Below are 20,458 nucleotides of genomic sequence, written 5' to 3'. Positions count from 1 at the left end.
TTCAGTAATGCTGGTTATTTTTTCCTCGTCAAATTTCAGCATGAATGTTTACCATGAATCACATGAATCACAGTCACAAATCACAAATCAAAAATCACAAATCACATTTATGAAAATAAAGCAGAGCAATCGGCATTCTACATGTATTGCACTGAATTTAGACCATTGGACTTTAGTAAGCAAAGGCACACCGAATCCACGAAAAACGGCAACTGAACATGTTTGGTTTAAGTGTGGTGAAAATGGAGGAAAGAGTGGGAGATAGAGGACAAGGTCACCTAACAGATAGTTGTGGTGACCACCTATTAATACACTGGTTCATAATTCACACATGGAACTACAGTTGGGGTTTTGTTTCCACACGGACATGTTGTGTGTTGTCTATATATGTTGTGTGCCCTCCTGGCTTCTCTTTCTTCTTCCCGGACTGCAACCGGACACGTGACACATGACCTTAGATGCTCTTAATTAAAGTTCCCTTTTGCACCTTCATTGCACCGCCTCTGACTCCCTATCTCTCGGCACTACACTGGTGACCCTGACAAGTCTCGAGAAGTTTCCGGGACGGACCCGAACACGGCAAAAGGAACTCAAGTTTCTTTCTCGAAATGCCGGGGATTTTTTGGAATTGTCCGTGGCTGCCACCGACACGCGAACTGAGGCTCGGTGCGCGCCCCGCAGAAGAGCTGGGGACGTTGCTCGCCATTCCCGCATCGGCCTTCCATCCAACAGGGGGACGATGCACGACCTGCTGGGTCGACCAGCAACCCGATTGCTACCTCGTGGGCTTGTTTCTTCGGGCGTGCGGCTGCACGTCCCGGCTGCGCTAGCTGACGGCGACTAGCGGCTAACCACGTGGGGCTAACGACGGCTAGCAGCTACCCATGGCTGCCAGCTAGCTGCTAATGGCTAGCTGTTAATGGCTGTCGACATATTTTCGTTAACATCTGACTGTTAACACATTTTTTCCGGTGCCGGAGAGGAGGTTCGACCAGCCGGTTGACCTCGTGTGGACACTCTAATTTTTTTCACCACCTCGACGGCGGTTCCAGACGCCACTCACGTTTTTATCGCCGCCTGGGTGGCGCACTCCTGGACTCCGTCTCACCTCGTGCTCTACGTTATACTACATTCAATACTGATTACTGCCTTCAATGTTGGTCTCCCACTGGTAGTCTCTCTAAAAGAGATGTTTTATATTTATAAGGAAACTAGCTCTAGCTCTAGCCTTTCTGTCCAAACCTTAAGGCACCATAGTCTTAGGTGGCATTCACACCTGCCTTGTTTAGTACTCTTGAACCGGACCCTGGAGCATTAACGCCTTGATGCGGTTCGTTGGATTGGTGTGGAAGCAGTCCGATACCTCTGCTCCGCCTAAAAGAGGTGGTCTCGGGTCGCTCGCAAGTAAACTCTGGAGCGGTTCATTGCTGGTGTGACGCAGTCGGCATCAAAATATGGGAAACAAACTATTTGCGAGTCATGTTTTGTTTTGCTATCTATGCTGTGTGCAACATCCAGTAACCTATAGGGTCATGCATTCGTTCTGGTGACTGCTTACCTCACTGGTCCCCTGTGTACAGAGAAAAGGCAGTGGTACAATCTCATCAGAGCCACCTGTTATCGGTGAAACCTCCTAACTGCATAACGTCTCTCATTATATGTGTTATAATGTTTTTAATGTACGTTGTCTGATTTATAATCCGATACACTCTCCAGATTAACAGCAGCATGAAAATAACCTGCCAATGCTCCATGATGCAGGCTACAGTAGAAATTGCTGGGATCTGCATTTTACCCGCTTAATGTCCCACCAATTGTTGAAAAAGCATCTCCGTACAATGACTTTAGTTTACAGTTCATAGTCCGTTTGAGGTTGCCTGGGTGAACACAAACCCAATCTTCTGCAAATGAAACAATGTATTACACTTGCGTCTGGTGTACAGACGCGGACTATTCGGCGTGAATGCAACCTTAGAGATGGTTATTGCTCAGATCTTTGGTTCTTAGCCCCTCTACTATGCGACGAGTGAAATGTTATGTTCATTCTTTTATAATGACCTTGCGGTGTCTTCAGATCCTCTCTAGTTACTTACAGATGCTACGCCTTCTGCTGGTTTGGGGGATTTCACAATGAGTGGTTTGCCCCACCAGCTTGCCATGCCCTTCGTTCAACCAAATGTCTCTGGATCTACACGTCAAGCCCCTCAAGGATTTCCCATATTCTGCCTCCAACCAAGAGCATGATTCAAAGCATACAATTCAGCTTGGTACTTTTATCTTCTTCTGTCCCAACCTCCTCTGTGTACTTATACAATATATATAATAGTTGTTCATGCATTAATTGTATTTTCATTCGAATCCTGCAATCCTCAAGTGCTAAGTATAAAGCCACGCTAGAGTTCATTCATTTGCTCCTCACTGGCCTTAAGAAGGCACGTCCTCCACGCAATGATAAAGACTGCCTCTTAACGTTAATGTATAAGTTCAGGCAAAAGGGTTTCACTATACATTGATAAATGTCAGATGCAGTTGTTACAGCTTTCTATGGGTTTCTCAGGTGTTGAATATACTGTACACAGACCTCTCACCTTTTAAACCTCAGCATAATCTTACCCTTACTGAATTAACTTTGGAGATCAAATATATACACTGTTTTTGAAACATTCAATGTCTGACAGTTCTGTTTGGGGAGTCAAGGAACCCTGAATAATCATTGCTAAAACTAACACTGTTTTCTTTGTCCTTTATCTTCCATGCTGAACTTCTCGCATCGTTGCCCTGTGACACATGGGTCGGCACCCATGTTTATTTGATGGCTGCAAACCCAACGACGAGCGTTCTCCTCCAAGCTGCGCGATCTCTGCCTAAGCCACGATCTGCCCCTGATCGCTATTCCCACGGTTTAAGAATCTGCGCAGCCACAACTGCAGCTCTATATCCGCCTATACCATGTACCCTTGTGAGCTGTGAACCCTAACTTAATTTAATTTGATCACATGTTGTTGATGATATTGGTGATGTTTTTAATGTTGTTAATTATGTCAGGACTTATGTCCTAAATGTTGCTGTGTTATTGTTGTATTATTGTTGTATTGTTTTAAGTGTCGGACCCCAGGAAGAGTAGCTTTTGTCGAGAGCAAAAGCTAATGGGGATCCTTAATAAACATAAACATACCTCAAACCTGAGTATCCTGGGCCGTTGGTCGTCTTCTGCCCACCAGCGCTATATTATGCTTCACAGGAATGAGATCCTTTCAGAAGAAACAACCATGAACTCTTGCACTACTCGATGAATGAGTAAAACGTTCAAAGATGTATATCTGTCGAATTCTGTTATTGCATACCAGGTGGTTGCTGGGTTAGATTATATTTATTCTATTTTAGTATATTCCCCTCATAGCTGCATGCTTGGGGGGGAAAGCTCATTGTTGCTGAAAATCTGTTTCAAAGGCAGACAATGATTAAGGTTATGTGGGTGCTTTCAAACTCATGTTATGTGGAAGTTCCTTTTTTTAATATGTTTAGTCATTTTGAGCCTCTCCGCTCACACAGGGTTCAAAGAGGGACGGAAAGAGCAGGGTTTGGGTTGAACACAGGCGTTTATTAGCACCGAAACCAAGTACACAACACGGGTTGCAAAACGTTGCCCGTGTGGGAACCTTCACAGGTCCTTTGGCGACCTTCCAGTATCCCGCCTACTGCAAGACAGACAAGAACCAGGTTACCACATGCTTTTATTCAGTCACTGATTACCTGATTCCGATCAGCTGTCTGGCCTCCGGCCGAGCCACTCCTGCAGTCGGCGCCCTAACCACACCCCGTTGCCACAGTCATATTGGATAATTAGGAGGCTGAGCTGCTAAAATTGTTCCTCTGTCACTGTCAATATGTATTTATTAGCGAGAGGAGTAATGGATATTTATAGTTTTAATAAGTGTTTTTTGTTAAGTAAGCCTCTTCACAGCAAAAGGTAAAACATTTACAGTAAGTTTGGCTTATCACCCTATAACCTTGCTGGGTGCTTTGCCAAGATATACTGAGAGTTCTGTTTCAGTTCGTATTTGTGTTTTTTCTATTTTTTTCCTATTAAATGTTTGCCTGTTATTGGTCAGTGTGTCTATTTTAAATGACCAGGGATGATGACTGGCATTTGATTATTCCCGCTTACATCCTTTCAGCTATGTTCCAAAATGCATTAGCAAGTTGTTAACTAGATGATAGTGTCAAAGATCATGATTGGTTATTTCCTGATTAATTTGCAATTGATGTAGCAAAAACCCATGTTCCATTATAGATTGGGATATTGATTGCTTTCATCTGGCATCATTTTTAAGCATATACAAGAGGAGGAACTGATCGCAATTCTTCAGACAGATTCATTACATTCATTAGACACAAGTATTATAAATCACTGGGGAGGAAAATTAGGCATTTGTCAGCACCATAAGAAGCTTTGTATAACACAATAAAGGAACAAGCAGTGACAAAATGAAAAATAAACTGCAATATTTATATTATAGAGTACCGACAAATAATGATGTCATTTAGGAATGTGTATGTAATAGCTTGCCTCAAAAGCCTTTGAGTGTAAAAAAGAGTGAAACAATACTTTAAAGTGACTAAAATATCTGATATGGTAACAGGTGATCTTTAGATGATCTATTGTTTTATACTGTTTTAAATTTGCCTAAAGGGACTTCAGGTTAGCATTTTCATTAATACTATATTTGACAGCAGCTGGCTTTTCATGCTTCACCTCCTCTGCGGTAAATCAGTCTGCCATTAGGGACGGGGCGACCGCTGACAAGGCATCAAATCACTCGGGCCACAGCAACCAGCAGGTGACCGCGCCACCCAGCGGGTGCAAATGGCTTTAAATAATCTTTGCAAAATGTCAGTTTCCACACGTCACTGAGCAATCTCAACACCCCTAACCCTGACTAACACGCCCCCACCCTGAGAGGTCTGGCACAGGAGGAACTACACGGGTCAAGCTCAAAGAGACTTCCAGATGCACTGGACTAGCTGCTGACAGTCAATTATGCCCATGAGGTCCATCTGAAGAATCATCAAGAAGGTGACATTAAACTGGGAAGGGAAAATAAAGTGTGTTTGTGTCATACAAAAACATTACATTACATTGCATTTAGCTGACGCTTTTATCCAAAGCGACTTACAATAAGTACATTCGACCAGGAAGACACAACCTTGAAGAAAACAGAATCATATAAGTACATCAGGTTTCATAGAGCCAAACATTTCAAGTGCTACTCAACTGGTTTTAGGTAAGCCAGTCTTTTATTAGTATAAAAGTGCTTCGTACAAACAAAACAAAATGCTTTACATTGAATTTCAGCCTTGAACTACTTTTACTACTAAGTTTTTAAAGGCAAATTATAGTAAGATTTGTTTCAAATCAAGTTTTATTTATATAGCACATTTATAAACGATTTTTGGTCGAGCTAAAGTGCTGTACATACAGTTGCAAGAAAACCCTTTGGATTCTCCACACATAGCGTTGTGTGTTCCTTCCAAACAACTCAACTTTGGTTTCATCTGTCCACAGAATATTTTGCCAGTAGCTAGTGCTGTGGAACATCCAGGTGCTCTTTTGCAAACTTCAAACGTGCAGCAATGTTTTTTCTGGACAGCAGTGGCTTCCTCCGTGGTGTCCTCCCATGAACTCTATTCTTGTTCAGTGTTTTACGTATCGTAGATTCGTCAACAGAGATGTTAGCATGTGCCAGAGATTTCGTTAAGTCTCTAGCTGACACTCTAGGATTCTTCTTCACCTCATTGAGCATTCTGCGCTGTGCTCTTGCAGTCATCTTTACAGGACGGCCACTCCTAGGGAGAGTAGCAACCATGGGCGCGGGAAGGGGGGTGCTGAGGACGCTGCAGCACCCCCTAGCGGCGGGCAGGGGGTGCGGCGCTCCCCTGTCTGAATTATTATTTGACGGTTATTGCTGCTCCCGCTGTGCATAATCTGTGTAATATGTAGCCAATAAATTCCACATTGTTGGCTACAATTCTGTAGTCCCGGACAATTCTACCTCAATAATATAATACATTAACCGTGCTCTACGTGAACCTCATCGAGAGAGAGAGAGAGAGAGAGAGAGAGAGAGAGAGAGACAGAGAGAGAGAGAGAGAGACGAGAAGAGAGAGAGAGAGGAGGAGAAGAGAGAGAGAGAGAGAGAGAGAGAGAGAGAGAGAGAGAGGATAGAGAGAGAGAGAGAGAGAGGCGAGAGAGCTGTAGAGATAGGAGGAGATGAGATGAGAGAGGAAGACGAGAGAGAGAGAGAGAGAGAGAGAGAGAGAGAGAGAGAGAGAGAGACGAGCTAAGGACTCTCTGAGTGTTTAGATAGTTAACTTTAGTCTAAGTTATCTCAGTGAGTCTCAAACGGTTTGGTCACAAATTATTCAAAAGATTATTTCCGCGGCACACCTTCATATGATCATTATAGTTATAAAAAAAATAAGAGAATAAAGGAAAAACAGGTATGAAATACTATATGGCAGTAAAACAAGAATACAGTTTGAAAGAGGAGTGATTTGTAAAATATCCATAAAGAAAAAGTAAATCTGTTTACAGTTCTGTTTCATGTGTGTGTGTGTGTGTGTGTGTGTGTGTTAATTGTTCTAAAAGGTAGGGGTAGGTCATTTTGGAGAAACCAGCTCGAGTGAGCTAGAATTTGAAAAATACACAACCGGGGGAAAATCTGCCACTTCCTCACAGAGCCCCTCCTCCAACACACATGAACGCGCACATGTCCAAAAGAGGGCACGAGATAAGTTTGTGCACAGATCTTTGGCTGTATGCGTCTGAATCCCGCACTGCCTCTGCATTCGTTTCTTGACTGGCTCTCCGGACAGATGGCGGTAAGTTGGCACAGGCTGATTAAAAACCCCATTCGAGGCATCTCTTGCCATTTTTCTTTTTTAAAAAGGTGACTTGGTAAGTGGAAATGACTGTCTTTTTATTTAGTTTGAGCATATTTCTATCTTCACCTAATTCCACCCCCCACTATCTGCTGGCGTCATAGCCACAGGAAGGGGTGGAGAAAAGGGGGGAGAGGCCTGGGCTGGGAGGGGGCGGGTAGACAGTCTCACGCATAACTTCAAAGAGACACCTAGATTAACATCAAAGGCTTATAACACACCAGTGTGAAGTCACACCTGCCTGTTATAACACCTCACATCAAACGGCAAACACCAAAGGCTAATTAGATTAGACAACAAAGGGCTCTGATGGGCAGGGGACAGACATCATAACTTCAAAGAGTCTGCCTTAATCAACACCTAGATTAACATCAAAGGCTTATATCACACCTACCTGATATAACACCTCACATCAAAGGACTAGACTACAAAGGGGTGTGAGGGGACAGGGGCAAGACAGCACAACTTCAAAGAGACTACCTTAATCAACACATCAAATAATTAGACAACAAAGGCGCTACCCAGGGGGCTTTTCACACCTACCTGTTATAACACACATCAAAGGATCTCGAACAAAAGGAGGCGGGACTTAGCTCATTAACATAATTGTACCCCCCTCACATCAAAGGATCTCGAACAATGGGAGGCGGGACTTAGCTCATTTGCATAATTCGGGGCGTGTCCACATGTCACTTTTCATGCATACTAATGTGATTGAAAGGGGATTGGTACTACTACTGAGAAGCCTAAAAGGCCAGAGAGAAAAAGTGAGTTTTAAGTGTTGATTTAAAAAACCCCAGGGTCTGGGCTGACCTCACATGGAGGGGCAAAATGTTCCAGAGCCTGGGGCCCGCTGCTGAGAATGCTCGGTACCCTCTGGTTTTGAGCCTGGTCTTAGGCACTATAAGCAGCAGCTGATCAGCCTTTAAGGGTCCTTTAAGGCTCTGCCTGGGGTGTAGCGATGGAGGAGTTCGGCTACATAGGCCGGAGCCAGCCCATTTAGGGCTTTGAAAACAAATAAAAGGACTTTAAAATCTATTCTGAACCGAACTGGAAGCCAGTGCAATAAGGCCAGAATTGGGGTGATGTGGTCACGCTTTTTATGGCCAGTTAGAAGACATGCAGCTGCGTTCTGCACTAGCTCCAGGCGTCTAATTGAGGCCTGGTCCATACCCACATACAGAGCATTGCAGTAATCCAGTATCGAGGTAACAAAGGCGTTAATAACCCTTTCTAGGTCTTTAAAAGATAAAAACGACTTGGTCTTAGCCAATAGTCGTATTTAAAAAAAGCAGGTCTTGACTACGGTGCTGACCTGCTTATCAAATTTAAAAGCGCTATTGAAGGTCACTCCAAGGTTCATGACAGAGGGGAGGATGTTTTTACTAAGGGAGCCCAGAATATCAACCGGAGAGGCTAGAGGTCGGGGTCCAGAAAAGATGACCTCGGTCTTGCTCTCGTTGAGGGTGAGAAAGTTTTGGCTCAACCATGATTTAATCTCTGTTAAGCAGTCCATCAACTGCTGTAGTGAGTTGGCATTTTGATTGAGAGGCAGATAGATCAATCAATCAATCAATCAATGTTTATTTATATAGCCCAATATCACAAATGTTACATTTGTCTCAGTGGACTTCACAGTTTGTACAGAATATCAGTAGGACAATATGACACCCTCTGTCCTTAGACCCTCACATCGTACAAGGAAAAACTTCCGGAGAAAACCCACAGTTTAAAGGGAAAAATGGGAGAAACCTCAGGGAGAGCAACAGAGGAGGGATCCCTCTCCCAGGACGGACAGACGTGCAATAGATGCTGTGTGTAAATTGAAAAGATAATACATTTGCAACATAGGTAGTCCAAATGTTTGGAAATGCATGTGTGTATAATAGGAAGATGAATCCACGAGGATATCCATCCAGGACATATGATCCAGGACCACAGCCACGACTCAAGATCCAGGGCTCGCGATGCAGGACACAGGACCGCAGGATCATCCATGACTCCGGATCCCGGCGTATATAGACACCAAAAAGAAAGACATTTTGGGAAGCTGGGTTAATCGGAACATGAGAGTACACAGGTATAGACAGAGAGAAGGAAGAAGTAAGATGTCCCCCGACAAACTAAGCCTATATCAGCAAAACTAGGGGCTGAATCTCACAGCCCTAACTATAAGCTTTATCAAAAAGGAAGGTCTTAAGCGCACTCTTAAAAATGGATAGGGTGTCTGCCGCCCGAACACAAACTGGAAGCTGATTCCACAAATGTGGAGCTTGATAAGAAAAGGCTCTGGCTCCCATTGTACTTTTAGAGACTCTAGGAACAACCAACAACCCTGCATTCTTGGAACGCAATGCCCTAGTAGGACAGTAGGGTATAATGAGTTATTTAAGGTAAGATGGCGCCTGCCCATTAAGGGCTTTGTAGGCGAGAAGAAGAATTTTAAATTATATCATGTGTTCTATAGGGAGCCAGTGTAAGGCAGCCAGAACAGGAGTAATGTGGTCCCTTTTCCTAACTCTGGTTAGTACACGAGCTGCAGCATTTTGAATCAGCTGAAGCGACTTGACTGACTTCTTGGTACACCCTGATAATAAGGAGTTACAATAATCCAGCCTTGAAGTAACAAATGCATCGACTAGTTTCTCTGCATCGTTTTGAGGCAAGATATGCCTGATTTTTGCAATGTTACGTAGATGGAAGTAGGCGGTCCTTGAAATTGATTTGATGTGGGCGTTAAAGGATAAATCCTGATCAAATATAACACCAAGATTCCTTACAGTCTCACTGGAGGCCAAATTAATGCCATCCATAGTTAGTATATCTTTAGATAATTTGTTTCATAGATTCTTCGGGCCAAGTACAATAACTTCAGTTTTGGTCATGTTTAACATCAAAAAGTTTAAGGTCATCCACGTTTTTAAGTCCTTGAGGCAGTCTTGAATTTTATTTAGATGATTAATTTCATCAGGCTTGATTGATAAATATAGTTGAGTATCATCCGCATAACAATGGGAATTTACAGAATGATTCCTTATAATATTGCCTAACGGAAGCATATATAATGTGAACAAAATAGGTCCGAGCACTGAGCCCTGTGGCACTCCATGGCTAACTTTGGTTTGCGTGGAAGATTCATCATTGACACGTACAAACTGAGAGCGTTCAGATAGATAGGACCTAAACCAGCCTAAAGCAGTTCCCTGTATGCCAACTAAGTGCTCTAGTCTTTGCAATAATATATCATGATCGAATAGTATCAAATGCAGCACTGAGATCGAGTAAAACAAGAATAGAGACAAGTCCCTTGTCAGAGGCTATTAGAATGTAATTTGTGACTTTAACCAGAGCTGTCTCTGTGCTATGATGTGTTCTAAAGCCAGACTGAAAATCTTCAAATAAATCATTGTTTATTAAGTAATCACACAACTGTTTTGCGACTGCTTTCTCAAGAATTTTTGAGAGGAACGGAAGATTAGAAATAGGTCTATAGTTGGCTAAAACCTCTGGATCGAGGTTGTGCTTTTTAAGAAGCGGTTTTATCACTGCTACTTTGAATGATTGTGGAACATAGCCTGATAATAAAGACATATTCATAATATTTAATAAAGAAGTGCTAATTAATGGAAAAACTTCCTTCAACAGCTTAGTTGGAATTGGGTCTAACATACACGTTGATGGTTTAGAAGAGAGAATCATTGAATTTAATTGTTCAAGGTTTATGGCTGAAAAGCATTCTAGTTTACTATCTAGTGTAATATTAGAACTTAAGTTTTCTGTTGATAACACTATACTGGTCAAAGGCAAGAGGTCATTAATTTTGTTTCTAAGAGTAACAGTTTTATCGTTAAAAAAGCACATCAAATAATTACTACTGAGTGCTATGGGAATAGAAGGCTCAATCGAGCTGTGGCTCTCTGTCAGCCTTGCTACAGTGCTGAAAAGAAATCTTGCATTATTCTTATTCTCATCTATTAAGGAAGAGTAGTAGGCTGCTCTCGCTTTACGCAGTGCTTTCTTATATTCATTGAGAGTAATATGCCAAATTAAACGAGATTCTTCAAGTTTAGTGGGACGCCATATCCTTTCAAGTTGTCTCGACTTTTGCTTTATTTTGCGTGTTTCGGCATTATGCCATGGAGCGAAACAACTATGTTGTTTTATTTTTCTTCATTTTCAAAGGAGCAACAGAGTATAATTTTATTCCCAGCACATCTGTAGCACTATCAACAACATGATCAATTTGGCGTGGTGTACATTTTGTATAAGTTTCCTCCCCTACATGCAGACATGCTATTGAGTTAAGTATTGGTGGAATCTCTTCCTTAAATGTGGCTATAGCACTAACAGATAGGTTTCTGCTGCAGGAGCTTTTGATTAATGCTTTGTAGTCTCGTAACAGTACTTCAAAAGTTACTAAGAAATGGTCAGATAAAGCAGGATTATGCGGTTCGACTAATAGTTGCTCAATTTCAATACCATAAGTCAGAACAAGGTCGAGAGTGTGATTATAGCAGTGGGTTGGTTTATTTATTACACTGACAGAAACCAACAGAATCTAATATAGAGTTAAATGCAACAGTAAGGCTATTTTTATCATCGTCAACATGAATATTAAAGTCACCTACGATAATTACTTTACCAAAGTTTTCCAGGTCGGATGCGTAAGACTAAAAACAGACTTAGATCTGTACATCGTCAGCATAACAATGGTCTGTCAGGTAGGACCTGAACCATGCAAGGGCAGAGCCTGTGATGCCTGCGGACTGTTCAAGTTTACGTAAGTTTACCCTAAGTGTAGTCTTTTTCAGGTTTGGAATGCAGCATTACATTAAATAAACTATACATATATATATTAGTGAGGTCCTTCGGGCCATGTACATTTTCAAATTCATTTGTTTTAAGCTCCAACCACCGGAATTTGTTATGATAGTCAAGAAAACTCTCCTGGTGAATTGTATTCAAATTCCAACAACATTTACCCCTCTCTCATCAACCTTGAAGTTTAGCCTCAGTAGGGTGGTCCTTCAAATTGAAAGTCGGAAAGTCTAAGCTCCAACCCCCAGAATTCATTATATTAGTCAAGAAAACTTTCCTGGTGAATTTTTTCCTCAATCTGACAACATTTACCCCTCCCTCATCGACCTGGGCTGCCACCAGTAGCCACGGTGCTGCAACTGAGGCTACACTTCAAGGTTGATGAGGGAGGGGTAAATGTTGTCAGATTGAGAAACAAATTCACCAGGAGAGTTTTCTTGACTAATATAATGAATTCTGGGGGTTGGAGCTTAGACTTTCCGACTTTCAATTTGAAGGACCACCCTAATATATATATATTTAATATTTTGAATTTACTAGACAGTTTAAGCTCTCTGTTTATTGTTTGCCTTTACCCTCTTTGTCATTAAATCCATGTTACTGATGATTGATTATTCAAAATATCTTTGTGTAAATATATTGTGAAAGCATTAATACTTAAGCCTATACTATCCTCACAATGTCAATATTGAGGTATTTGGTCAACAGTATGAGCATATAGAGTGCGCATATAGAGTGCAGGATTTTGACAGCAGAGATCTGACTTTATGATCCCCATTCTACAAGTTGTTCAGCTTAGCTTACTATAACACAAATGTAAAGGAAGGAACCATGATGGTTTTGGTCATTACATCTTTCTTAAGTTTCAGTCAGTACAATATTTATCCAAGACTGTGGCCCCAAGCAAGAGTTGTCTAAACAAACTATCAAATCATTAATGGTGCTGTAATTGCAAGAATATGTGTGAATATAATATACATATTTGCTAATGTTAATGAGTGTTTATGAATGTCATTTTCAAGAGGCAAGGATAATTCAGTGGGCATACAAATAAGTTGAAATAAATTCACATAAACTCAGCAGACATTTTTCACACGTTTCAAATTTCACACCAGACCCAAAGATAATTCTTAGCTCTGCTGGCTGCTTGCTTGATAGACTATCAGCTGTTATTTTTAGAAAGATGTTCAAGAATAGCAGAAAGTACATCAGAAAAAATGAAGTATACTCCCTTCAGAGTTTCTTTCTGGGCAAAAATGCAGCATGTTTCAAGTTGTGCCAATTTCCTTTTAAAGTGATGCTCTCACTTTAGCAAAACATGAGGATGCTTTACACAATTGGTTTATAAAGAGGAAGCAGTGTGTTTAAATTATTGATATTTACCAAGATATTTGTGCAGCTACTGTATACTCAAATGTTTGCCTTCCTCAGAATTCCAACAACAACAATAGTAATACTAACACTCTTGCTTGAATCATTGTGTCATCATAAGGATGCAATTACACCTGCAAAGCAAAGCAACAGCGAGTGCAGTGGTGTTGGCGCTAATTTGCAATGCTCCTGGTGAAATATCACATAGGGAATGTCTTTTATTTAGCAGCTTCTCTTTGCTGTGGGGTTGCTGTGTCTCACAGCTGGGTTTCATTGATTTGTAAAGTGAGAGATAGAGAATGAAGCGTCCTAATTCTCCTGTTATCAGCATTTCTCGGTCACTCAATCAAGGCTTATCGTAGTGCGCTGCTGGTCGTGTAATGACAGTAATACATTTAAAAACAAACACCTGCCTCAAAGTTAATTCAAGTTCCAATGGTTTCAAGAGGGAATGCTTGAACACAATGAACAAGAATATACCTGTGAGTGAAATTCAATGTAGACGCATGTCTGACGGGCTGGGGGGGTATATACGAAGGTCGAGCTGTGAGGGGTCTCTGGAGCAGAGACCTCCAACGGTCACACATCAATTATCTGGAGCTTTTAGCAGTGTTCCTCACCCTGAAACGCTTTCTGCCTTTTCTCAGAGGACATCATGTCCTCGTGAGGATAGACAACACGACCACAATATCGTATATAAACCGCCAAGGGGTTTTGCGTTCTCTCCAGTTACACATGCTGGCACGCAAACTGATCTTATGGAGCTGCGGACGTCTCCTCTCTCTGAGCAACCCAGTCTCATGGCATTTCGTGTTCACCAACACGACTTTTAATCTATTGATTCGTGTTCACCAACACGATTTTCCCCTTTTTCTCGTGTTGCACAGCACGATTTTAAAAGCAATGTATTTCTACTGGTAATGACGCTCATGGAAGCACGGCATTCGTTTGTGTCAGCTGCCCTTAAAGGCAATGTGAGCGTCCATTCTCATTGGATAACGGAGAATTGTACACCCGGAAGTAAGTATTCCCCTTACTGTCGATTGATTTTACAGTGATATCTGCACTACTCATCGACTAAAAAACACCAGATTATCCTTGTTAATTACACAACATTGATTGGTTGTGCAATGTTTTTGTATTTTTCCCCTTCGATTCGGAGAAACAAATATTTTTTCGGAGTAAAGGATGGCACTACACTACACTACCCAGAATCCCCAGCTATCATTTGGACTACACCATGTGCTCTGTTTGACGTCACGTGATCTTCAAATTTCTCCCTGCAGAAAAAAAAAACATGGCCGAACTTTGTTTTATTCTCGGTGGAAAATGCCTATTTTAAAGTTAGTTTGGCCATTAAAATGCGTTTTGATGTCATTTGATGCGAGAAATATGAGTTGTTATTTCAGATTATGTGTGCAGTGGATATACATGATCTTTAGTTTGCTAGTTATTACCAGTGTTGTGCTAGTTACTGAAAACCAGTAACTAGTTACCATTACTAGTTACTTCATGTCAAAAGTAACTCAGTTACTTAACTAGTTACTTACACCCAAAAGTAATGCGTTACTGTGAAAATAAACGTTTTTGTTACTTGCAAAAAGGGGTCCCATTAATGCCCTTATAGCCTTCATTTCAGTACTGTTATTGCATTGGAGAATAATACAATCTGTTGATCAACTTGACATGCATTATATGCAATCTGGATTGCATCGATATTAGCTGACTTTCCATTTTTGTATATTCTTTCTCCAGGTAGTTGGAAAACGTTTTCCGTCCCATATGCCGTGTGCCGCCCGGACATGGTATCATGCTAACTAGCTCCCTGAAAGCGGGTGACTCCACTGTAGCAATAGCCTGCATGTGTTCTACAACATACCGTGCAATGGCTTTATCGACTTTTCCCTGGCTAGCAGTCCCTCGGTTAAAATCCAGCCGCTGTTGCTTAGGTGGAGGTGGAGTGGCGTCGGCTGAGTCTCTGTGGTCTTAGCTACTAGCTTCGTCCCAGCATGTTGTTTTTGCAGATGTTTTAAGAGATTTGAATTACTGGTTTGGGCAGTAGATAGGATCTTTGACCCGCCAGGACACAACTTACATTTAACAGAAACTCTCTTTTCTTTGTGCTCGACAAAAGTGAAATAGTGAGAATATCTCCAGGTGGAGAAACTAGACTTGAGCTCCGCCGCCGCCATGATAGTCTTGTTAGTAAACAACACAAACACGCCCACAGCGCGTCTCCGCATGTGACACAGGAAGTATCTAAGTACATTTACTCAAGTACTGTACTTAAGTACAGTTCTCATCTCTGTTCGCCTGGCTGTTGACTATATAAAAAAACTAACGCAGTAACGGAGTAACGCACCATGTAGTAACGGTAACTGAGTTACTGAATTTAAAAAGTAATGCGTTAGAGTACTAGTTACTGCCAAAAATAACGGCGTTACTCCCAACACTGGTTAATACGAAGATTACTTCAGGAACTTTTCATTGTTACCAAAGTGGTTGCTAGGGACACTGTTATCGATATTATTTCTGTTATGTTGTGTAACTGTTTAATGGTGTTATCTTTATTGCTACCCCCTTCCCCGTCAATGTATAGTGTTGGCCCACAGCGCAAACGTATTAGTTTAACAAAATCCGCATCTAAAGATAGCCTACGTCTCACATCTCACAGCACATCGTCATTAACAAATACCGGAAACAGACCGAAAACATTTAAAATGTTAAAAATAAAATAATACTTTATTCCGAGTGTGCTTGCTTTTCTCTTTGAAAGTCATCACATAACGGCATTGTAATACACGGTTCGGCTGCATTAAATATTACATATCTGCCGTAGTTCCGTATTTCTAGAGCCCTGATGAGAAGACTTCTAGACAAACATGAGGAACTGAAAACGTGACGTGGATCATAAATATATCAGCCATTAAACAACATCTTACATTTATTTTCACACAATACGTCTCCTTGCAGTATCAACACTAATTCGGCTGACTTTTATATTTGATCCAATTGATAGATAGGCTGTATTTACACCATAAAGGTGCACAGCTGATATAAAGGGACACCTAGTGGTTAAAGCATGTTATTGAATTTCATTATTTGTATTATTAGATATGAATAGGATCCCTATAAAGTATAATCATTACTCGTTATGCTCTACTAATAGTTAATTAAAGACTGTGTATAATGACTATTTTGCACATCCCTTTCAAGATTTCAAGATTTTCTAAGGTTTATTGACATATCATATAGGCCTACACAACTATGGTGTAGTTCTGCATTGAATTAAAAACTTGGGTCGCAGGTTCCTCAATAGTGCATTACAAGACATCTATCAATATTTGTGCATACCTCCAGCAATGTTAACTATGTTGAAGCACTTATTTTAACTGATATTATACTTAATGTATTATACTCTTATAAGATGTATGTAGATATTTCATCTCCGGCCTTGTCAAGTATTGAACAATCAATAAATAAAGAACACAGAATTGTTAAATATAAAACACAGAAATTGTGTGATTATACTAAATGATTTACAAATAAACACCACTGCATATTTACAACTGTTACACATGCTGATGTAACGCAAATGTTCCAACTTGGGATCAATAAAGTATATCTTATCTTAAGCTGATCGATGGCTACTGCCATATTTGCTAAATGTGCCTCTGAACCTTGACAAGTGCATGTTTCAGGCTTATCAAGTAATAATGTAATGTAATGTAATGTTATCAATTAACAACAGGGGTCACAAACATAAGACCAGCTGTTAAATAAAGCTCTTCTGACCTTAGCTGGCATGTGTGTATATATATATTAATGCTGGGGCACAAGCAATTTTCACCCATTTATTAATTATATATTTTAAATTTGAGTGTTTCCTACCCCCTAAACCTCCAGGGATGTACACAGTTTAATACTGGCAACTTCTTATTATGGGAAATACGAAAATGTCTTTTAAAAACTACAACTCCCAGTAGAGACGTGCCATAGATAGAGAACATGTTGCGAAACAGAATAGCCAGCATGTGTAGTTCTGGGGACGGGGTGGGGGTGGGGGAGGGGGGGATGCGGTGGACCCGTTCAAATCCAGTTTTGGACAGTCTGCCGTGGTTCCATCCCATTTCAAGTGATGTTCGAGGCTCGGCGTAACCCTCGGAGCACACTCTCCAATCACAGATCTTGAGGACTATCACGGGGTTTGTCAAACAGAGCACATGGTGTAGTCCTAAACGATAGCTGGGGATTCTGGGTAGTGTAGTGTCTTCTGCTATCCTTTACTCCGAAAAAATATTTGTTTCTCCGAATCGAAGGGGAAAAATACAAAAGCATTGCACACAATTTAAACCAATCAATGTTGTGTAATTAACAAGGATAATCTGGTGTTTTTTAGTCAGATATCACTGTAAAATCAATCGACAGTAAGGGGAATACTTACTTCCGGGTGTACAATTCTCCATTATCCAATGAGAATGGACCAGGCAACGGCTCTCCCACTGGATTGTGGAAGCGATTGCTCTGGCTTATACGAGTCAGGGTTTGCAGGCACCAACGGGCCTGCATGCTCATTCTACTCGTAGACTGGCTACATCCTGAGCTTTGGGTGTTTCCATCCAAGACATTTGTGCAGCAGCGAGCTGGTCCTCGCCGCTCACTTTTGTCCTGCTTTTACAGGCTAGATGTCTCTGCTCCAAGTGTGGCCCGTGCAGTGCTGGGCCCCGTGTTGAGACAGGGTTCTACCTGTTAAATTCTGGTTGTTTTGGTGATTTTCGAGATAAGCATATCTAGCAATACGGGAGTTTCAATATCCCATAGTGAGACATCGAACGGAGTGTTATGAATGAGAACTATAGGTTACTTATGTAACCCCAGTTCTCAGAGTAACATGAAGTGAGATGTCTCACCAGACGGCCCTTCTTGCTAAGGTGAAGCAAGAAGAGGTGCTTATTTTTGAATGACGCTGCGTCGTAGCGCAAGCTACTTAAAGGGTGGGTGGATTCCAATCAGGATTGGCGTAATGAGATTGATGCTTCTGTTTGCATACGCGTTGAGGCGCATCCCATAGTGAGACATCTCACTTCATGTTACTCTGAGAACTGGGGTTACATAAGTAACCTATAGTTTTGCTCTTATGTTATTCTGTTTTCCTCAGTCCTGCTGCTATCATTAGCATTGTGTGAGCCATTTCCCCAAAAATAACATAACCTTCCCTATTGATACTCAACCAGAATATATAACTAGCTGTGGAACTTTTTGCAGTATTTAGCAGCTAAAGAAGCAGATACAGTATTTTGCCCATGAGCTGGTGCAGACCAAAACAAAGCTTGTAGAGTGAATAAAGGATAACATACAGAATCATAGGAAGCTATATAGGAAGATATTTTGTTAATTTCATGGACGTTAATGTTAACATTTGAAACGTTAGTTTAGTGAAATACACCTCAAAGGTGTACTTGTTTGGGTTCTCAATCAGACCCCCATGTCATCACATGACTTATAATCACTCAGAAATATAAACATAATGAGGTTTCTGTGGATGTAGTATTTTACTTGTGGTTGAATAAAAGAAAATAAACATTTATGAGCTTTGAAGGAAACATTACCAGGAAACGTTTTTTTTAATGGTTGCAGACACAGCCATATTTATTCTGCTCAAAATAAATCATAGGATAGGTCTACACTTTCATCTTTGGGGGAAAAAAATTATCACAAACATGTGCAGTGGTGGAGGTTAAACATCATTAATCTATAACTGCATACATTTAGTTCTATCAAAACTTTAGAGACGAAGCTTGAAGATGGATCGAAAGGAGGAAAACTCCACTGAATATGAGGGGAAGCATGTGTAATGGCTCAGAGTTCAGTACGACTGATGGATGCAGATATGAGAATATTATCAAGGTTGATTTTTTTAGGATTTCAGTCCCGGTCGATTTGGTGACATATCATTTGTTATTGTTCAAAACAAATCAACAAGTCCTCCAACTCATACGACCAAATAGGCCGATTGTTCAGGCCCTTATTACGACCAAATATGTCGTTTGTTCAAGCGCTTAATACGTCCTATAATTACGTTTTAACGTTTTCGCCCTCTAGTGCTCCCGTTGAATGCAAACGTTACAGATGGTCGTTTATTCACAAATAACCCTCTCTGTAAAATCCTAAATTGTAGGATAGTTTGACCATTAAAACACTTGTTGATTAGATTTCTAGCGAGAAGTGTATATTGTACTTTTAGAATCCACGTCCAGTCGATATGTAGGATCTATAGTTTGATAGATATTACAAAGATGATTTGAGGTATGCGGCAGCCTCCATGTAAAGTTACGGGTTGAAAACAGTATTTCCGGTCTCGACGTTTTCATAATAAAACCAATGATCGAATGATTTAGTGATATCTGCAGTACTCATCAACTAAAAAACATCAGTTTATCCTTGTTAATTATACGACATTTATTGGTTTAAGGCGAGATACGGCAGGCAAAAACATTTTTTTTCATGCACTGGTCAATTTTGAGATTTTGTGCTATTTTGATTCCATAACATGTTTTCTTTCAGGCTTTTGGAAGGACAACGTACAAAATACACATTTAAGTGTTTATTTTACTATAGTTTGTCTATTTGCGTCTGTAGATATCTCCTAAATTCACCAAAAGTTAGCATTCTAACGTAACATAAAGTACCGCGACCGCTGTTTGCACCATGTCATAGATATCGTTGGAAAGCTCCGTCTCTCCTGCACAATCTCATCGGATCCAAATATGGTCATTTCCTTTGTATCAGCAACCAATCGTGAAAGTACAAAGGGATCTTAAAACAAGAAACGAAATCTCATTGGCTGGTGTCAATTTCTGACAACGTGATTCGTTCAGATGCATCACGTGGTGTGCTAAAACACTTCCTGGTTAGCTTTCCGTTGGAAATTTAAATCTCAAAATGGCAAAAGAACGGCGAAAAAAACGTTCACAGAGAAGACGACAACAATTGTCACTTGCACGAAGCAAGGTTATACAAAAAACAAATGACCCCGAACATGAAATACCTTCACGGAGTGCGTCGATGCGCAAGCTATCATCCAAATAACAGGAGGGTTTGAGCTAGCGCCTCACAGGAATCTTTAAAGGTCGTTTTCTCAAAATGAGTTTTTCTCCTACTCTGAGTTCGAAATGTCCACTTCAGTAGCACGTACATACACCAAACCTTCCAGTTATATTCCTATCAATATTATGAAGGCTTTTACAGAAGGGTGTGTTCATATCATTCATTTTATACCTAAAAACATGGCAAAAATGGTTGTTGTTGCTGTGATGGACACAACTGA

The sequence above is a fragment of the Gymnodraco acuticeps genome, unplaced genomic scaffold (assembly GCF_902827175.1).
Source record: "Gymnodraco acuticeps unplaced genomic scaffold, fGymAcu1.1, whole genome shotgun sequence".
Taxonomy (NCBI): domain Eukaryota; kingdom Metazoa; phylum Chordata; class Actinopteri; order Perciformes; family Bathydraconidae; genus Gymnodraco; species Gymnodraco acuticeps.
Note: the sequence above shows the minus strand (reverse complement) of the source record.